The sequence below is a fragment of the Primulina tabacum genome, chromosome 11, assembly GCF_025594145.1.
Source record: "Primulina tabacum isolate GXHZ01 chromosome 11, ASM2559414v2, whole genome shotgun sequence".
Classification (NCBI taxonomy): domain Eukaryota; kingdom Viridiplantae; phylum Streptophyta; class Magnoliopsida; order Lamiales; family Gesneriaceae; genus Primulina; species Primulina tabacum.
The window spans coordinates 23,028,675-23,044,975 of record NC_134560.1 but is presented as its reverse complement, the minus strand read 5'-3'; the positions used below and the strand labels follow the sequence as shown (position 1 = coordinate 23,044,975).

The window sequence follows — 16,301 nt, the reverse complement described above, 5'->3', positions numbered from 1 at the left end:
TTAAGATGATCAAATTGTGCAAATATCAAAAGGAGGACAAATTTACTTTTAACTATGACCAGCATATAGTAAAAAAAACATAACTATTTCAATATTTAACCAAATGAGGTGAACCAAGTGGCCAAATTCATCTACAGACAATTCCCCACATGTTTGCCGTTTTGAGCAGAGTCAATTTCGGTGATTAAAGTTGTGGAACAAAGCATTGAAAGAAGGGACATGGAATTGAACTTGGAGGAGACAAAGAATACTATTGCAACTACATGGCATTAATAAAAATTTTGACCCTTTCTCTCATTTGGCCTATAAATAGAGGCCTTGTGCTAGCTTGAGAATCATTCTATCTCATTGTAAAATATAGTGTGTATCAAAGTTCTAAGTTCCAATATATTTTCTTTCATGTTCTAAACTATGAGTGATATTTTAGTGTTGATCAAAAGTAAGCTTATGGCAAGCTAAATCTATTATGTCAAGGTGAAGAAGATGCATTCTTGGTGAAGTAAGATTGTTTATATTTTGTATATTCTTTCTTTATTTCTTTTCATTTAGCTAACTTATTTTTATTGTAGGTATAAAAATGAATTATTTGTTGTTATCAATTTACATCAAATGCTTGATACCATTAAAGTGGTTATCTTGATTTGTTGTTTAATTTTGATACAATAAATATTTCATCACTTATTATTATATATAGATATATATATATATATATTTATATAATAATATCATAATATTTCATTTAGACGATAGCGTGGCTCTGCCGGTTGTTCTAAATGAAATATTATGATTTAATACTAACATCTAACAATCTAACATTTACTTTATCGCAACTAACTTTTATTTTTCGCATCTAACTTTTACTTTCTCGCAACTACTTTTTACTTTTCCGCAACTAACTTTTACTTTATCGCAACTAACTTTTACTTTACCGCAACTAACTTATTAAATCAATATATTTTATTTAGGCAATAGCGTGGCTCTGCCGGTTGTTCTAAATGAAATATAATGATTTAATTTAACATTTACTTTATACAATTATTTATTTATATAGTTATAATTTTAATAATAGGTACCATATATAAAATATCGGTTAATTCGGTATTTTCTATAGTGGGAACTATATTATATTATGTGTGTGTTTAATTTTCTTGGAACCATTATTTATGGTGGTTTCTTTTGTTTTACTTTTAGTTAAACAATATTACATAAACAAAGAATAAATCCTCAAGTTTTGACAAAATTTATAATTTGTAAACTTCATTCTTGCATTTGGTAATCTATAAATTAATAAATTTAAACTCAAAATAACCTCTCTGAGGATCGATCTCGTACTTACGAAATATATTACTTGCAGACAACCTATACTTGGGTGAATTATTATTTAAGTAGTAGCAAGTTTTTGGCGCCGTTGACGGGGAGGTATAAATTAAGTTTATATTTGTTAATTATGTTTTATTTATAAATATTGTGTTGTTTTTTTTGTATGAGTATTTGGAGTCGAAAAAAAAGTGGTAGACTTATTCGAGTATCTGAAAATAATTTAAACATGGATGATAATTCAAATAATCAAGATAATGATAATAATAATAATAATAATAATAATAATAATAATAATAATAATAATAATCAAGAACATGATCAATTAAGAACACTTAGGCACCATATGAACCCTATTAGAACTAGTGCCCCATCTTGTTTTGTTTTTCCTCCTGATGCATCTAATTTCAACTTCAAACCTCAAATTATTCAACTTTTATCAAATTTTCATGGCTTAGATTCTGAAAATCCATATTTGCATCTAAGAGAATTTGAGGAAGTTTGTAACACTTATAATGATCAAAACTGTAGCATGGGATATAGTTCGATTAAAGCTTTTCCCTTTTTCTTTAAAAGATAAAGCTAAAACATGGCTACAAAATTTAAATCAAGTTCAATAAGATCATGGGAAGAAATGCAACAACAATTTCTCAAAAAAAATTTCCCTTCCCATAGAACAAACTCTTTTAAAAGACAAATTACAACTTTTTCTCAAAAACAAGAAGAAACGTTTTATCAATATTGGGATAGATATAAAGAATTACTTAATACATGCCCACATCATGGTTTTGAAACATGGAGAATAGTTTCTCACTTTTATGTAGGTCTAATACCTAAAGATAGGCAAATGATAGAATTCATGTGTAATGGAACTTTTGAAGATAAAAACCCAAATGAAGCGATGGAATATTTGGATTCATCAACAGAAAATGCTCAAAATTGGGATAATATAGGCACAATAGAACCACCAACAACTAAAAACAATAATTCAACAAATGGGGGTGGTATCTACAATCTTAAATATGATATAGATATTCAAGCTAAACTTGCATCTTTAGCAAGAAAAATTGAGTTATTAGAAATGAAAAAGAGTGGTCAATTAAAAAGTATTCAAGAAATTGTTTGTCATATATGTGATACACATGATCATGCTACAAAAGATTGTCCAACATTACCTTCATTTAAAGAATGTCTCAATGAACAAGAAAATTATGTTAACAATTATAAAAAACCAATACTAGATCCTTTTTCACCATCATATAATCCTGGATGGAAAAATCATCCTAATTTTAGTTGGAAGAATGATAATAATGCACAACCGTCACAACAATATTTTCAAAATAACCAAAATCATCAAGGTTATATTCCTTATGTTACACCTCCAAGAAAAAACTTTGAAGATGTAATTCATGCATTTATCCAAAAGCAAGAGTCTATCAATATTCAAAACAGTCAATCTATGAGTGGTTTGAAAGAAACTCTTGCAAAATTTGCATCTGCACTTAATATTCATGAAAAAGGAAAATTTCCATCTCAACCTCAACCTAATCCTAAAAATCAAAATCAAGAATTAAAAAATGAAAAAATTGATCAAATAAAATCTGTTATTACCCTTATAAGTGGTAAATAGTTAATGATCCATATAGTAATGAAAACAAGGATCATTTAAAATCAAAGAGTAATGATGATAATCCTGATACTTTTGAGAATGATGATACCTTAAATTTTAAGAATAATATGGTGAATGATAAATCTCTGAAATAGTAAATAAGTCAAATAAACCTCCACCATTTTCTCATGCATTAACAAATCATAAAAAAACAAAAAAGTGATTCTGATATCTATGAAGTTTTTAAACAAGTGAAGATAAATATTCCATTATTAGATGCTATTAAACAAGTACCTTCTTATGAAAATTTTTTAAAAGACTTATGTACTGTAAAGAGAAAATTGCATGTGAAGAAAAAAGCATTCTTGGATGAACAAGTAAGTTCTATTCTTCAAAATAATTCTAGTTTAAAATATAAAGATCCTGGTTGTCCAACAATTTCATGTATTATTGGAGAAAATAAAATTAAAAAAGCTTTGTTGGATTTGGGAGCAAGTGTGAATTTACTTCCTTATTCAGTTTATGAAAAACTTAATTTAGGAGAATTAAAACCCACTTCTGTTACTCTCTTATTGGCTGATAGGTCAATCAAAATACCTAGAGGTATTGTAGAAGATGTGTTGGTTCAAGTTGATAAATTCATATATCCTGTAGATTTTATTGTTTTGGATACACAACCAATAGAAGTACATAATGAAATTCCAGTAATATTGGGACGACCATTTCTAGCAACTTCAAATGCTTTAATTAATTGTCGAAATGGAATAATGAAATTGTCTTTTGGAAATATGACTCTAGAACTTAATGTGTTCAATTTATGTAAACAACCAAGTATTAATGAAAATGAATATGATAATGAAATTGAAACAATTGTGGAAGAAAATATACAAGAAGAAAACTTAAATCAACAATCTGAAGTTTTTTCAATAGAAATTTTTGAGTCTAAAAATAATTTTAAAGAAGATGTTAATACAAAACTTGAATTAAAAGTTTTACCATTAGAATTGAAATATGTATTTCTTGGAGAAAATAAAACATTTCCTGTTGTAATTTCTTCCACTCTTTTGCCAAATCAAGAAGAAGATTTGAGTAAATTACTTAAAAAATATAAAAATGCAATTGGATGGACTTTGAAAGATATAAAAGGTATGAATCCTTTAATTTGTACACATAAAATTCACTTGGAAGAAAATGCTAAAACATATCAACAACCACAAAGAAGGTTAAATCCACATATGAAGGAAGTTGTTAAGAATGAAGTATTAAAACTATTAGATGCTGGAATTATCTATCCAATTTCAGATAGTAAATGGGTAAGTCCAACACAAGTAGTACCTAAAAAGTCCGGCATCACTGTTACAAAAAATGAAAAGGGAGAGTTATTACAACCTAGGATTCCATCTAGTTGGCGTATTTGTATTGATTATAGAAAATTAAATGATGTAACTAGAAAAGATCATTTCCCACTACCATTTTTAGATCAAATTCTAGAAAAAGTAGCAGTAAATTCTTATTACTATTTTCTTGATGGGTATTCGGGGTATTATCAAATACCTATATCTTTAGAAGATCAAGAAAAAACTACTTTTACTTGTCCTTTCGAAACTTTTGCATTTAAAAGAATGTCATTTGGTTTATGTAATGCTCCGGCTACTTTTCAAAGATGCATGTTAAGTATTTTCAGTGATATGATTGAAGAATATGTAGAAGTTTTTATGGATGATATAACTGTTTTTGGAAACTCATTTGAAAATTGTCTTAAAAATCTAGAAGAAGTATTAAAAAGATGTGAAGAAAAAAATCATTTTTTAAATTGGGAAAAATGTCATTATATGGTTAAATCTGGGATTGTTTTAGGACATGTGATATCTGAAAAAGGAATTGAAGTTGATAAAGCCAAAGTTGATGTTATTGCTAATTTAACATCACCAAAAACGGTCAAAGAAGTTCGATCATTCTTGGGTCATGCAGGATTTTATAGAAGGTTTATAAAAAATTTCAGCATAATATCTAAACCAATTTCAAATCTTTTAACAAAAGATAAACAATTTGAATGGACTCAGAAATGTGAAAATGCTTTTAAAAAAATTATTAATCTTTTAGTTACATCACCTATTTTACCACCTCCAGATTGATCTTTACCATTTGAATTAATGTGTGATGCAAGTGATTATGCTATAGGAGCTGTGTTAGGACAAAGAAAAGAAGGAAAACCTTATGCAATCTATTATGCTAGTAGAATCTTAAATAGTGCCCAAATAAATTATTCAACTACTGAAAAAAAATTACTTTCAGTAGTATTTGCATTAGATAAGTTTCGATCTTATTTAATTGGTTCTACTACTATTGTTTACACCGATCATCCTGCCATAAAATATTTATCAAATAAATAAGATGCTAAGCCAAGATTAATACGGTGGATTTTATTGTTACAAGAATTTGATATTATAATTAAAGATAAAAAAGGAAAAGAAAATGTTGTAGCCGATCATTTATCTAGAATAATGACTGAATCATCTCATAATGAAATACCAATAAATGAAAATTTTCCAGATGATCAGTTGTTTTATGTTACTATTATGCCCTGTTTTGCTAACATTGTAAATTTTCTTGTGACAAATAAAATGCCTTCTCATTGGAATTCACAGGATAAGAATAAATTCTTGATAGAAGTTAAAAAATTTTATTGGGATGATCCTTACTTATTTAAATATTGTCCTGATCAAATTTTTCGACGATGCATACCCGACAATAAAGTAAGTAATGTTATTAAATTTTGTCATTCTGAAGCATGTGGATGTCATTTTTCATCCAATAAAACAGCTACAAAAATCTTACAATGTGGATTTTATTGGCCGTCTTTATTCAAAGATACACATTTATTTTGCAAATCTTGTGAAAAATGTCAGAAGATGGGATCAATTTCAAAACGAAACATGATGCATTTAAATCCAATCATAAATATTGAAATATTTGATAGTTGAGGGATAGATTTTATGGGTCCATTTCCATTATCTTTTGGATATACGTACATTTTAGTCGCTGTTGATTATGTTTCAAAATGGATTGAAGCAATTGCATGTAGAACTAATGATCATAAAGTTGTTATAAAATTTTTAAAAGAAAATATTTTTAGCCGATTTGGAATACCTAGAGCAATAATTAGTGATGGGGGAAGTCATTTTATAAATAAATAATTTTCTTCTTTGTTAAGAAAATATGACATTACACATAAAGTTTCTACCCCATATCATCCTCAAAGTAATGGTCAAGTTGAACTTGCAAATAGAGAAATAAAACAAATTTTAGAAAAAACAGTTAATCCAAATAGAAAAGATTGGTCTTTAAGATTAACTGATGCATTATGAGCATATAGAACTGCATTTAAAACATCATTAGGGATGTCACCATATAGGTTAGTTTTTGGTAAGCATTGTCATTTACCGGTTGAACTTGAACATAAAGCTTATTGGGCAATTAAAGCATTTAATATTAATTTAGATGATGCAACTAAATTAAGAAAATTGCGAATAAATAAACTTGAAGAATTAAAAAATGATGCATATGAAAATTCAAAGATTTATAAAGATAAAACTAAAGCCTTTCATGATAAAAATATTATGTGAAAGTCATTTGAAATTGGACAAAAAGTTTTGCTTTATAATTCTCGTTTGCATTTATTTTCAGGTAAACTAAGATCGAGGTGGTCAGGACCATTTATAGTCAAATTTGTTTATCCTCATGGTGCTGTTGATATTGAAAATCCTAAAAATAATGACGTGTTTAAAGTTAATGGGCAAAGACTTAAGCCTTTTATAGAAAATGAAATTCTTAATAATGAGTTTATGCCTTTATATGATCCACAATAGTTGTTTGATATTTTCATTTTGTTTTGCAGATTCTAGTTCATTTCCCGGTTAAGTGGCGGATAACGGTACTCCGTGACTTTTTAAGTCGGTTTCTTCAGTTTTCCCAAAATAATTGAAATATATATAATAATAATAATATGGATGTGTGTATTATGAATCTTCGTAAATATTTTTCTTGTTTACCTGATAATGCGTTGAAAAAAATTTATAAAGTTTGATGTGAGCGGCTAAGGTTGATGATGTCATATGGAATACCGAATGATGTCCATTTGATAATTGAAGCAAAAGTCCGATTGGTTGGGGAAGCAAATAAATTAATAATAAGACATATGCCAGGATTTGGTAAAAGCACATATGCCAAAAAGCGAAGAGCTAAACGTATAGGTGGATATCATAAATGTGCAAGGTGGACTTGTAAGGGAAAATGCAAAAATGTTGGAATGACATCAATAATAGAGAAGATAAAATTTTATTTCTTAAGAATGGTCTGAGTAAAGAGCCTTTGGATAATTTTCTAGAGGTTCTTGATACGCATTCTAGTGGGTACGTGCAAAATGAACTTCTTAAACTATGGTGGCAATTTCAACAGGAGGAATATCAATATGGAAGGTGGAATCAGCCTTACAAAGATCCTACTGTAGTAACGCATATCTATTTAGATAAGTAATATATATACACAATTTCGTCTTGGGAATCTGACGTTAAAAGACCATGTTTGCCAATTTATAAGAAAATTGGATGGGAAGCATATCCTCGACTCATAGAAGGCGTTGAAGCCGTTACTGAACGTAAAATCAGATGAAGATGTGAGCCACAATCACAACTACGCTGTATATATTTGTTTTAATTTTGTCATTTTTATTTTCTTTTAATAATAATAATTTCATGTTCAAATATTGACTTTTGGCATGTTACTCTTATAAATTCATATGCTGTGATCAAACAATTACAAAAAAACATATTTCTCAACATGTCAACGTCCACGGTAAGTAAAATCAAAAATATTTGTGTATTTCGTGGATTAGTGCAGGAAAAGATTCAATTTATGAAGAAGTAGCAGAAAATCTTGGAATAACACTTGCTAAAAAAAAGATTCATTTGGTATATGGTGGTGGTGAAGTTGGCCTCATGGGAAAAGTTGCAAAAGCTGCGCATGCAGGTGGAAATGAAGTTTTAGGCATTATTCCGATTACCTTAGCCAATCTTACAGGACCAACAATAGGAGAAGAAATGAAAGTAGACAACATGTATGAACGAATTACTCAAATGATTGAACATTCAGATGCTTTCATTGCTTTGCTAGGAGGTTTCGGTACTTTGGAATAAATATTTCATACTGTTTGTTGGGCACAATTAAATATCCACAATAAGCCAATTGGTTTGTTAAATGTTAACAATTATTATGATAAACTGTTATCGTTTCTTGATGATGTTGTGGAACATAGATTTATTTCATTAGCTTCGCGAATAATGTTAGTTTCTGCTACAAGTGAAGGTGAACTTATTGATTTACTGCAAGGATTTAGTCATGAACCAGATCCATCCTTATCTCAACTTAATTGGCCAACATCCAAAAGTAAGAAAAGAAAATTCATGTGATACTAAATATTGATTGAATGGTATGTTTTAATGTTTTTCTTTAAGGTATGAATAATTTCTTCTTCTTCTCCTCTTAGTTTTTTTATATAAAAATTAAAATATATACTTATATATAGTAATAATAATAATAATTTTTAGTTCAATGTCGAGTAAGGTGACAGTAAAATGCACCTGAGACACATTAGTTAATAATTATTGAAAAATCACAATACACTAGATTTTAATATTCATTATATTCAAAATACAGACTAAAAGAAAAATTAGTTTTTCAAATGTACCAATTTATATATATATTTTGATCAATTAATATAAAATATATAATAGATGTGTTCATATATATATATATATATATATATAATTGTATGTGTTTTCAAATAAAATAATTTCTAAAATTTTTATGAGAATATAGTTAAAAGATATGGTTTGTATGGTTGTTAACATGTATAATTGAAAGAATTCTTTTGTAAAAGTATAATATATACTCACACATCTTTTGTGAGTGAGTGGTGAGAAATGAGAAAACAATTAATAAACTTTTATTGATTATTAAAAAATGGTTAATTACAAGAATATAACTCCCATAAAAAAAATATTTATTGAAAAAAGAAAAAAAAATTAAATATATAATGGACTGCAAAATACTTTATTTACAATAATTTTTTTTAGATTTGATTGATGTACTATCAATGTGTTCTAAAAACATCAATATTGTGTTCAAAAAACAAAAAAAAAACAAAAAACAAACAAACAAAAAGATTCATTTGTGCTAGATAAGTTTCAAAGGTAGTCGGATGTATCCGTTATATAAATGTTTATATATATACATATATATATATATATTTATGGTAGAATGTTTGGATAAAAAATTTATGTTATTGTAAAATTTTGCAGTCACGTTATTTAAAAAAAACAATAAAAAAAATGGGGATTTTATTCTTTGTAAATTTTCCTATTTTGTTTTCAATATTAGTTTAATTAATTGTCTGCTTTAATACTTAGCCTTTTTCAATGAGAGTTAATATTCATTCTAACTCCATGAGTGAAAACTAGCTTTTGACCTGAAAGAATATATGGAGTTGAGACTTTTACAATAATATTCTTGATATTATACATGTTATGGTGGGTGGTGTGAATTATCTTTTTGACTATATTATTATAAAAAATTTAGAAATTTTAAAAAAAATTATATATATATATTGTTACTTTATATATTATGTGAAAATAAGAATAATAATAAAAACACATTTAATTATATATTATTATATTAAACGAATATATATATACATATATATATATATATATATATATAAATCGGTATATGATTTTGTTTTTAATAAATATGTTTGTATTTGAATATATAAAAGGAATAAAGAATCTAGGTTGTGATTTTTCGATAAAGTTTATTACTAAGGGACTAGTAATAAGATAGTGTGGGGGTGTGATGAAACTTAAAATTAATAATTTATTATATGTTAAAACCTGTATTTTAAAATTTAAGTTTCATTAAAATTATAAAATTATGTTATTTTAGTATTGTTTGTTTATATTTAATTGTCTTACGAAATATGTTTTATTTTCAGGTTTTCTACGTGTTGGTAAAATAATGATAACTCAAGCTAGAAAATTCAAATGGAGGTGACTCAAACATGTTTGGAATTCTTGAGAAATTATCTACAACTTTGCAGAAGACGTGATTGCCTAAAAAGTTCATTAAGATGATCAAATTGTGCAAATATCAAAAGGATGACAAATTTACTTTTACTATGACCAGCATATAGTAAAAAAATCATAACTATTTCAATATTTAACCAAATGAGGTGAACCAACTGGCCAAATTCATCTACAGACAATTCCCCACATGTTTGACGTTTTGAGTAGAGTCAAATTCGGTGATTAAAGTTTTGGAACAAAGCATTGAAAGAAGGACATGGAATTGAACTTGGAGGAGACAAAGAATACTATTGCAACTATATGGCATTAATAAAAATTTTGACCCTTTCTCTCATTTGGCCTATAAATAGAGGCCTTGTGCTAGCTTGAGAATCATTCTATCTCATTGTAAAATATAGTGTGAGTGTGTATCAAAGTTCTAAGTTCCAATATATTTTCTTTCATGTTCTCAACTATGAGTGATATTCTAGTGTTGATCAAAAGTAAGCTTATGGCAAGCTAAATCTATTATGTCAAGGTGAAGAGGATGCATTCTTGGTGAATTAAGATTGTTTATATTTTGTATATTCTTTCTTTATTTCATTTCATTTAGCTAACTTATTTTTATTGTATGTATAAAAATGAATTATTTGTTGTTATTAATTTACATCAAATGCTTGATACCATTTAAGTGGTTATCTTGATTTGTTGTTTAATTTTGATACAATAAATATTTAATCATTTATTATTATATATATATAGATATATATATATTTTTATATAATAATATCATAATATTTCATTTAGACGATAGCGTGGCTCTGCCGGTTGTTCTAAATGAAATATTATGATTTAATACTAATATCTAACAATCTAACATTTACTTTATCGCAACTGACTTTTATTTTTCGCATCTAACTTTTACTTTTCCGCAACTAACTTTTACTTTTCCGCAACTAACTTTTACTTTATCGCAACTAACTTTTACTTTACCGCAACTAACTTATTAAATCAATATATTTCATTTAGGCAATAGCGTGGCTCTGCCGGTTGTTCTAAATGAAATATAATGATTTAATTTAACATTTACTTTATGCAATTATTTATTTATATAGTTATAATTATAATAATAGGTACCATATATAAAATATCCATTAATTCGGTATTTTCTATAGTGGGAACTATATTATATTATGTGTGTGTTTAATTTTCTTGGAACCATTATTTATGGTGGTTTCTTTTGTTTTACTTTTAGTTAAACAATATTACATAAACCAAGAATAAATCCTCAAGCCTTGACAAAATTTATAATTTGTAAACTTCATTCTTGCATTTGGTAATCTATAAATTAATAAATTTAAACTCAAAATAACCTCTCTGAGCATCGATCTCGTACTTACGAAATATATTACTTGCAGACAACCTACACTTGGGTGAATTATTATTTAAGTAGTAGCATTTACCATAATTGATTTTACAAAGTTAATGTACTTTCCTTTGTTTTTATTCAACTTTGGTTGAGCATCACTTGAAGAATTTTCATCAAGAGTGTTAAAACCTAAAACAGTTTTATCATCAACTGATTTTTGAGAATTTTACATTTCAGTCAATGAAATTGAAGACTTGTTCCAAGCTTGAATCAGTTCAGTATATTTTCAAATTTCTGTTTTTAATTGACATATCAAAGCTTGGTTTTCAATCAATTAAGCTTTTTGATGTGCAATCTCTCTTTTTAGACTCAACAGTTCAACTGACTCATTAGTTTCTGTTTTGTTGTCATAGGGATCAGTTTGCTCAATCCTAACCTTCTGAAATGATCGAGCAAGTTTGTGATACTCATTTACCATGTCATGCAATGTGGTAATGAGTTCCTCACGACTGAAATCAGTAGAGCTGAAGTCAAATACCTGTTCACTTGATGACTTCAGTTCAGCATCATCTGCCATTAAGCACTTGACTTCCTCTTCATCATCATTTGAACTGATTGGGCTTTCTGGTTCTGACTCATGACTGTAAGTTTCAGCCCACTTTGATTTTCTCTCTTCAGCCAAGAGTACTTCATGCTTCTTCTTGAACGATTTCTTGTCATCCTTGGTCATTCTTTTGTGCTCATATGGCTTCTTACCCTTATAAGTTGATACTCAACTATCATTATTTGGCTTAGGGTAGTATGCTATTAAATGACCAGATTTGCTACATTTGAAGCGAACATATGTGTAAGGCTTGAGATTTATTAGTCTTCATTGATGTGATATTCGGAAGATATGAGTATGCATGACATGTAATGAGAGGCACTGAATGAGATTATGAAGGGTTGCATAAAGTCTAGACCGCACCCGCGCTACGAACAAGACCGCACCCACGGTTGATGGACAGAGAGTTGGAGATTATTTACAGAAGTGACACCGCACCAGCGGTGAAGAAGTACCGCACACGCGGTGCATGGCCAGTAGGGTAGGAAATTTTATGCGAAGCAAGACCACACCCGCGGTCCACAAGACACCGCACCCGCGGTCGTCGAATGTTGGAAAATGAAAAGTGGTGCCGAAGCTTAAGCGCACCCGCGGTCTAGACGGAGCGCACCCGCGGTGCCTGTGCGAGAAAGCCACCCTTGATTCTTATGTTGACACATGGTATATATATATATATATATATATATATATATATATATCCACTTGGGTTGAGTCATTCTTCTTCATTCCTGAGGAGAGAACCGAGAGTTATTCCAAAAAGTGGTGAAAGGCTTATTTCATTTTAGAATTGAGCTTGTGCAAAATTTAGCCATCCAAACTTTAATCCAAGTTGAGATTCTTGTTCCTCTTGACAAGGGCTTCAAAAGGGTATACTTTCTATATCTTTTCAGCATGTTTTGAAGTTGACATGTGGAGGAAATTCAGATATGTTTGTGATTATATGTTCTTGAGATCATAGACGTTGTAGCATCGTAAACGGATCGATTATCGGATGTCATATACAATTGTTATGAAATTCCAGCATATATGTTCATGAGATTATGCAGATTTTCAGAGTTTGAAATGGTTATGGTATTGACTATGAGTTGAGGATATATATGTTGAGATTTAAATTGATCGGTATCGAGAAACTATGCCGTTATACCGTCGAATTGTATCAAGATTTGATATTGAACCGTACTAGTATTAGTTTGAGTTGTGATTTGATATTGTGCATCTCAACATTGTCATTTCAGATTTGGATTGACAGGTTCGATATCCCTACTTCGAGACTTCGAATTATTCCAACGACAAGAAAGGTATAATTCATGTGAATTCGGGAGATACGACTCGAATCAGACTTGGTTGGAGTTTCCCTAAATCACATACTAGATTTGTTATTTATATTTGATTATGATTATGTCTTGTTTATAGATTTATATTCAAGCATTGAGATAGGAGAGTCATTGGCAGACTTGCTAAACTAGACGTTCGGTGGTATCGACGCTTCGGATCAGATTCAATCCGATTGTAGACATTCGATACAGACGGGGCCGAAGTCTAGGAATAAGACGTACAGTTACCCCGATTGGGAGGGTAGGTGACAGACAGTGATGTCTTATTCACACTGGGATCCCTAGAGTTAGAGTTGAGTCGAGTCAAGACATGATTTGATTTGAATTGCATGTTTATATAGATTGGTTTCATAGACTATGGGACCCATTGTTTTTGCTTGCATTCATGATTTATGATTATGTATCAGCATGCATACATGTTTTATACTGGGATTTGTTCTCACCGGAGTTTCCGACTGTTGTTATGTATGTATGTGTGCATAACAACAGGTGGGGCAGGATCAGGGTCACGACAGAGATGAGAGATGGACATAGCGTGGTGATCACGGGCGTAGCAGATGAACTAGTAGTTGTACTTTTGACATGTACTGTACTTAAATACTGGTTTGTAGAATATGGACAAAACAAGACATGTATATTATGTTTGTTGTAATGAAATAAATATAGAACTATCTTTTGCTTAAGTTATAAACATGTGAGTTAATGTTAAAAGCAAAATTTTGACCCGTATATTTTAACAATGATCCGATTAATCCCGAAAAGAACTGAGTTAGAGCCCGGGTCCCCACAATATGATTCTTCTTTGGATTTTTATATTCTGATATTGCTTCCTGAAGTTTCCTTGATTCCTTTTCATGAACATTCCAAATTTCTTGACAAACAATGACATAGCATCATTGCTCAGTTGATCAGCAGATTTGTCAACTGAACCAGTTGGTTCAAGTCTGACAACAGTTAAAGCAGTTGTGGCAGCACGTGTAGAAGGTTCTCCTTCTCTAGTTTATAGTTCAAACTCGTAAGCCTTCAGATCAGCAAACAAGTTATGACGTTCGACCCTTGTTAAGGTCTTTTGACTCTCTCATTTCCATGGTCTTGACATCCCATTCTTTGGGAAGACCTCTGACCAGCTTCAGTGCCACTTCATTGTTGGAATACACTTTGCCAAGTTCATTTAGATCATTGATAATTTCACTGATCCTCTCATCATAATCATGCATGGATTCACCAACTTTCATCTTGATGTCATCCAATTTCTGAACAACAACTGATAGCTTGTTATCTTTCGTTTGTTCATTTCTTTCACATAGCTGGATCAGTTTTTCCCAAATTTATTTGCCAGTTTTGCACATCTTGATTTTGCTGAAAGTGACTTTATCCAGCATTTTGTATAAGATATCCTTAGCCACATTGTCTAGGATTGCTTTCCTTTTGTCCTCACTTCTCCAGTCCTCTCTGGGCTTTTCTAAGCGATGAGGTTCCCCGTCAGTAATGAAAACTGCAGTGTTTGCTTTTATAATCTTCATGGGACCATCAGTGATGACATACCACATATCATCATCTTGTGCAGCTAAATGAGCCTTCATTCTGAATTTTCAGTCGTCAAAATCTTCTCTGGAAAACATCGGTATTTTGTTGAATGAAGACATTTTGATCAATTTGTGAATAAAAGTATTCTGAAACAAGATTCAACTGCTCTGATACCACTTGATAGGATCAGTTGATTGGTTGAAATGTGTTTAGAAGAAGGGTTGAATAAACACACACGATTTTTGTAATCTTTTCGAATAAAGTGTCATGATAAAGATAAAAAATTGTATATTAATTAAATATTTTATAATATAAATTTATATTTTTTGTTTTATTAAATGTTTAAATATTATATGTTTTACAATAAATTGTATAAAATATAAGTTGTTGTGTAATTTTAAGTTTTTACTATTTTTTACAGGCTCGATAAAACAAGAATAACATTGGCGTTGCAAATAAGATTAAGATGATTATTGGACTTGTAGAAAGTTGATGTTAATATTTACAATATTGATGGCAAGCATGAGATAAAAATCTTCTCACAAGTGGGATCAAATTAAGCAACAAATAAAGTTACCAAAGAAGTGGCAGTTTTACCATGCTCTGGCATTTGACCATATCTCTCAAATTACTTGGTCAAATGGTTAAAAAAATACCACAATTCAAACAACTCAGATATCTACATGTTTTGTTTTATGTGGAGAAGAAAATTCGGATGGGAAGATTTTCAAAAGTGATGTGTATTAAAATATTAATTTCTTGGAACACCAATGAAGACATATGTATAAAAAATAATATTTTATTTGTGGTTTTCGAGCCAAATTTGACTATAAATAGGGGTGCATTGTAATGTATTGAGATACCCCTCATTTTATGAACAAACCTTTGAGTTCATAATATTTCTCTCTTTGTTTTTTCTTTATTTTTTCATTTAAATATAATTAGCATGTTAAATTCATATTCAAAGTTTTACACTTTGAATAATGAGTAGCTAACTTCCCAAAGTTGATTTATTGTTGCTATATGTTACACTAAATTCTTGGAACCATTTAAATGTTAGTTTGATATTACCAACCATTTAAAGTGGATGACTTGATTTATTATATATGATTATATCATAATATTAATTTCTTGGAACCATTTAAATGTTAGTTTGGTATTACTGTAAGGCCCGAGAAATTTATCCTGTTAATCTGAAATGATTTAGTGATTAATTGATGTGATTATAGACGGAATGAATCAGACCGGGAAAGACGAGAAAAGACGTGAAATATGTGCGAGGGAGATGCCATCCGCGCACATGCGCGATCTGGTGCGCACACATGCGCGGGTTTGGCAGAAGACCTCGCGCATATGCGCGGCGTGAGAGCGCGCATATGCGCGAGGTGTCAAGTAACCGAAGTAAATGTCCAGAGAAGTTGGC

The 16,301-nt window shown here is 29.7% G+C and overlaps 1 non-coding gene across 1 annotated transcript; it reads right to left on the bottom strand.

Annotated features, from left to right (window-relative positions):
• Positions 1-1,995: 1,995 nt before the first annotated feature.
• LOC142519968 (small nucleolar RNA R71) lies at positions 1,996-2,106 on the bottom strand. Its single transcript, XR_012813852.1, has one exon. It is a non-coding gene; the product is annotated as a small nucleolar RNA R71 (small nucleolar RNA).
• Positions 2,107-16,301: the final 14,195 nt, after the last annotated feature.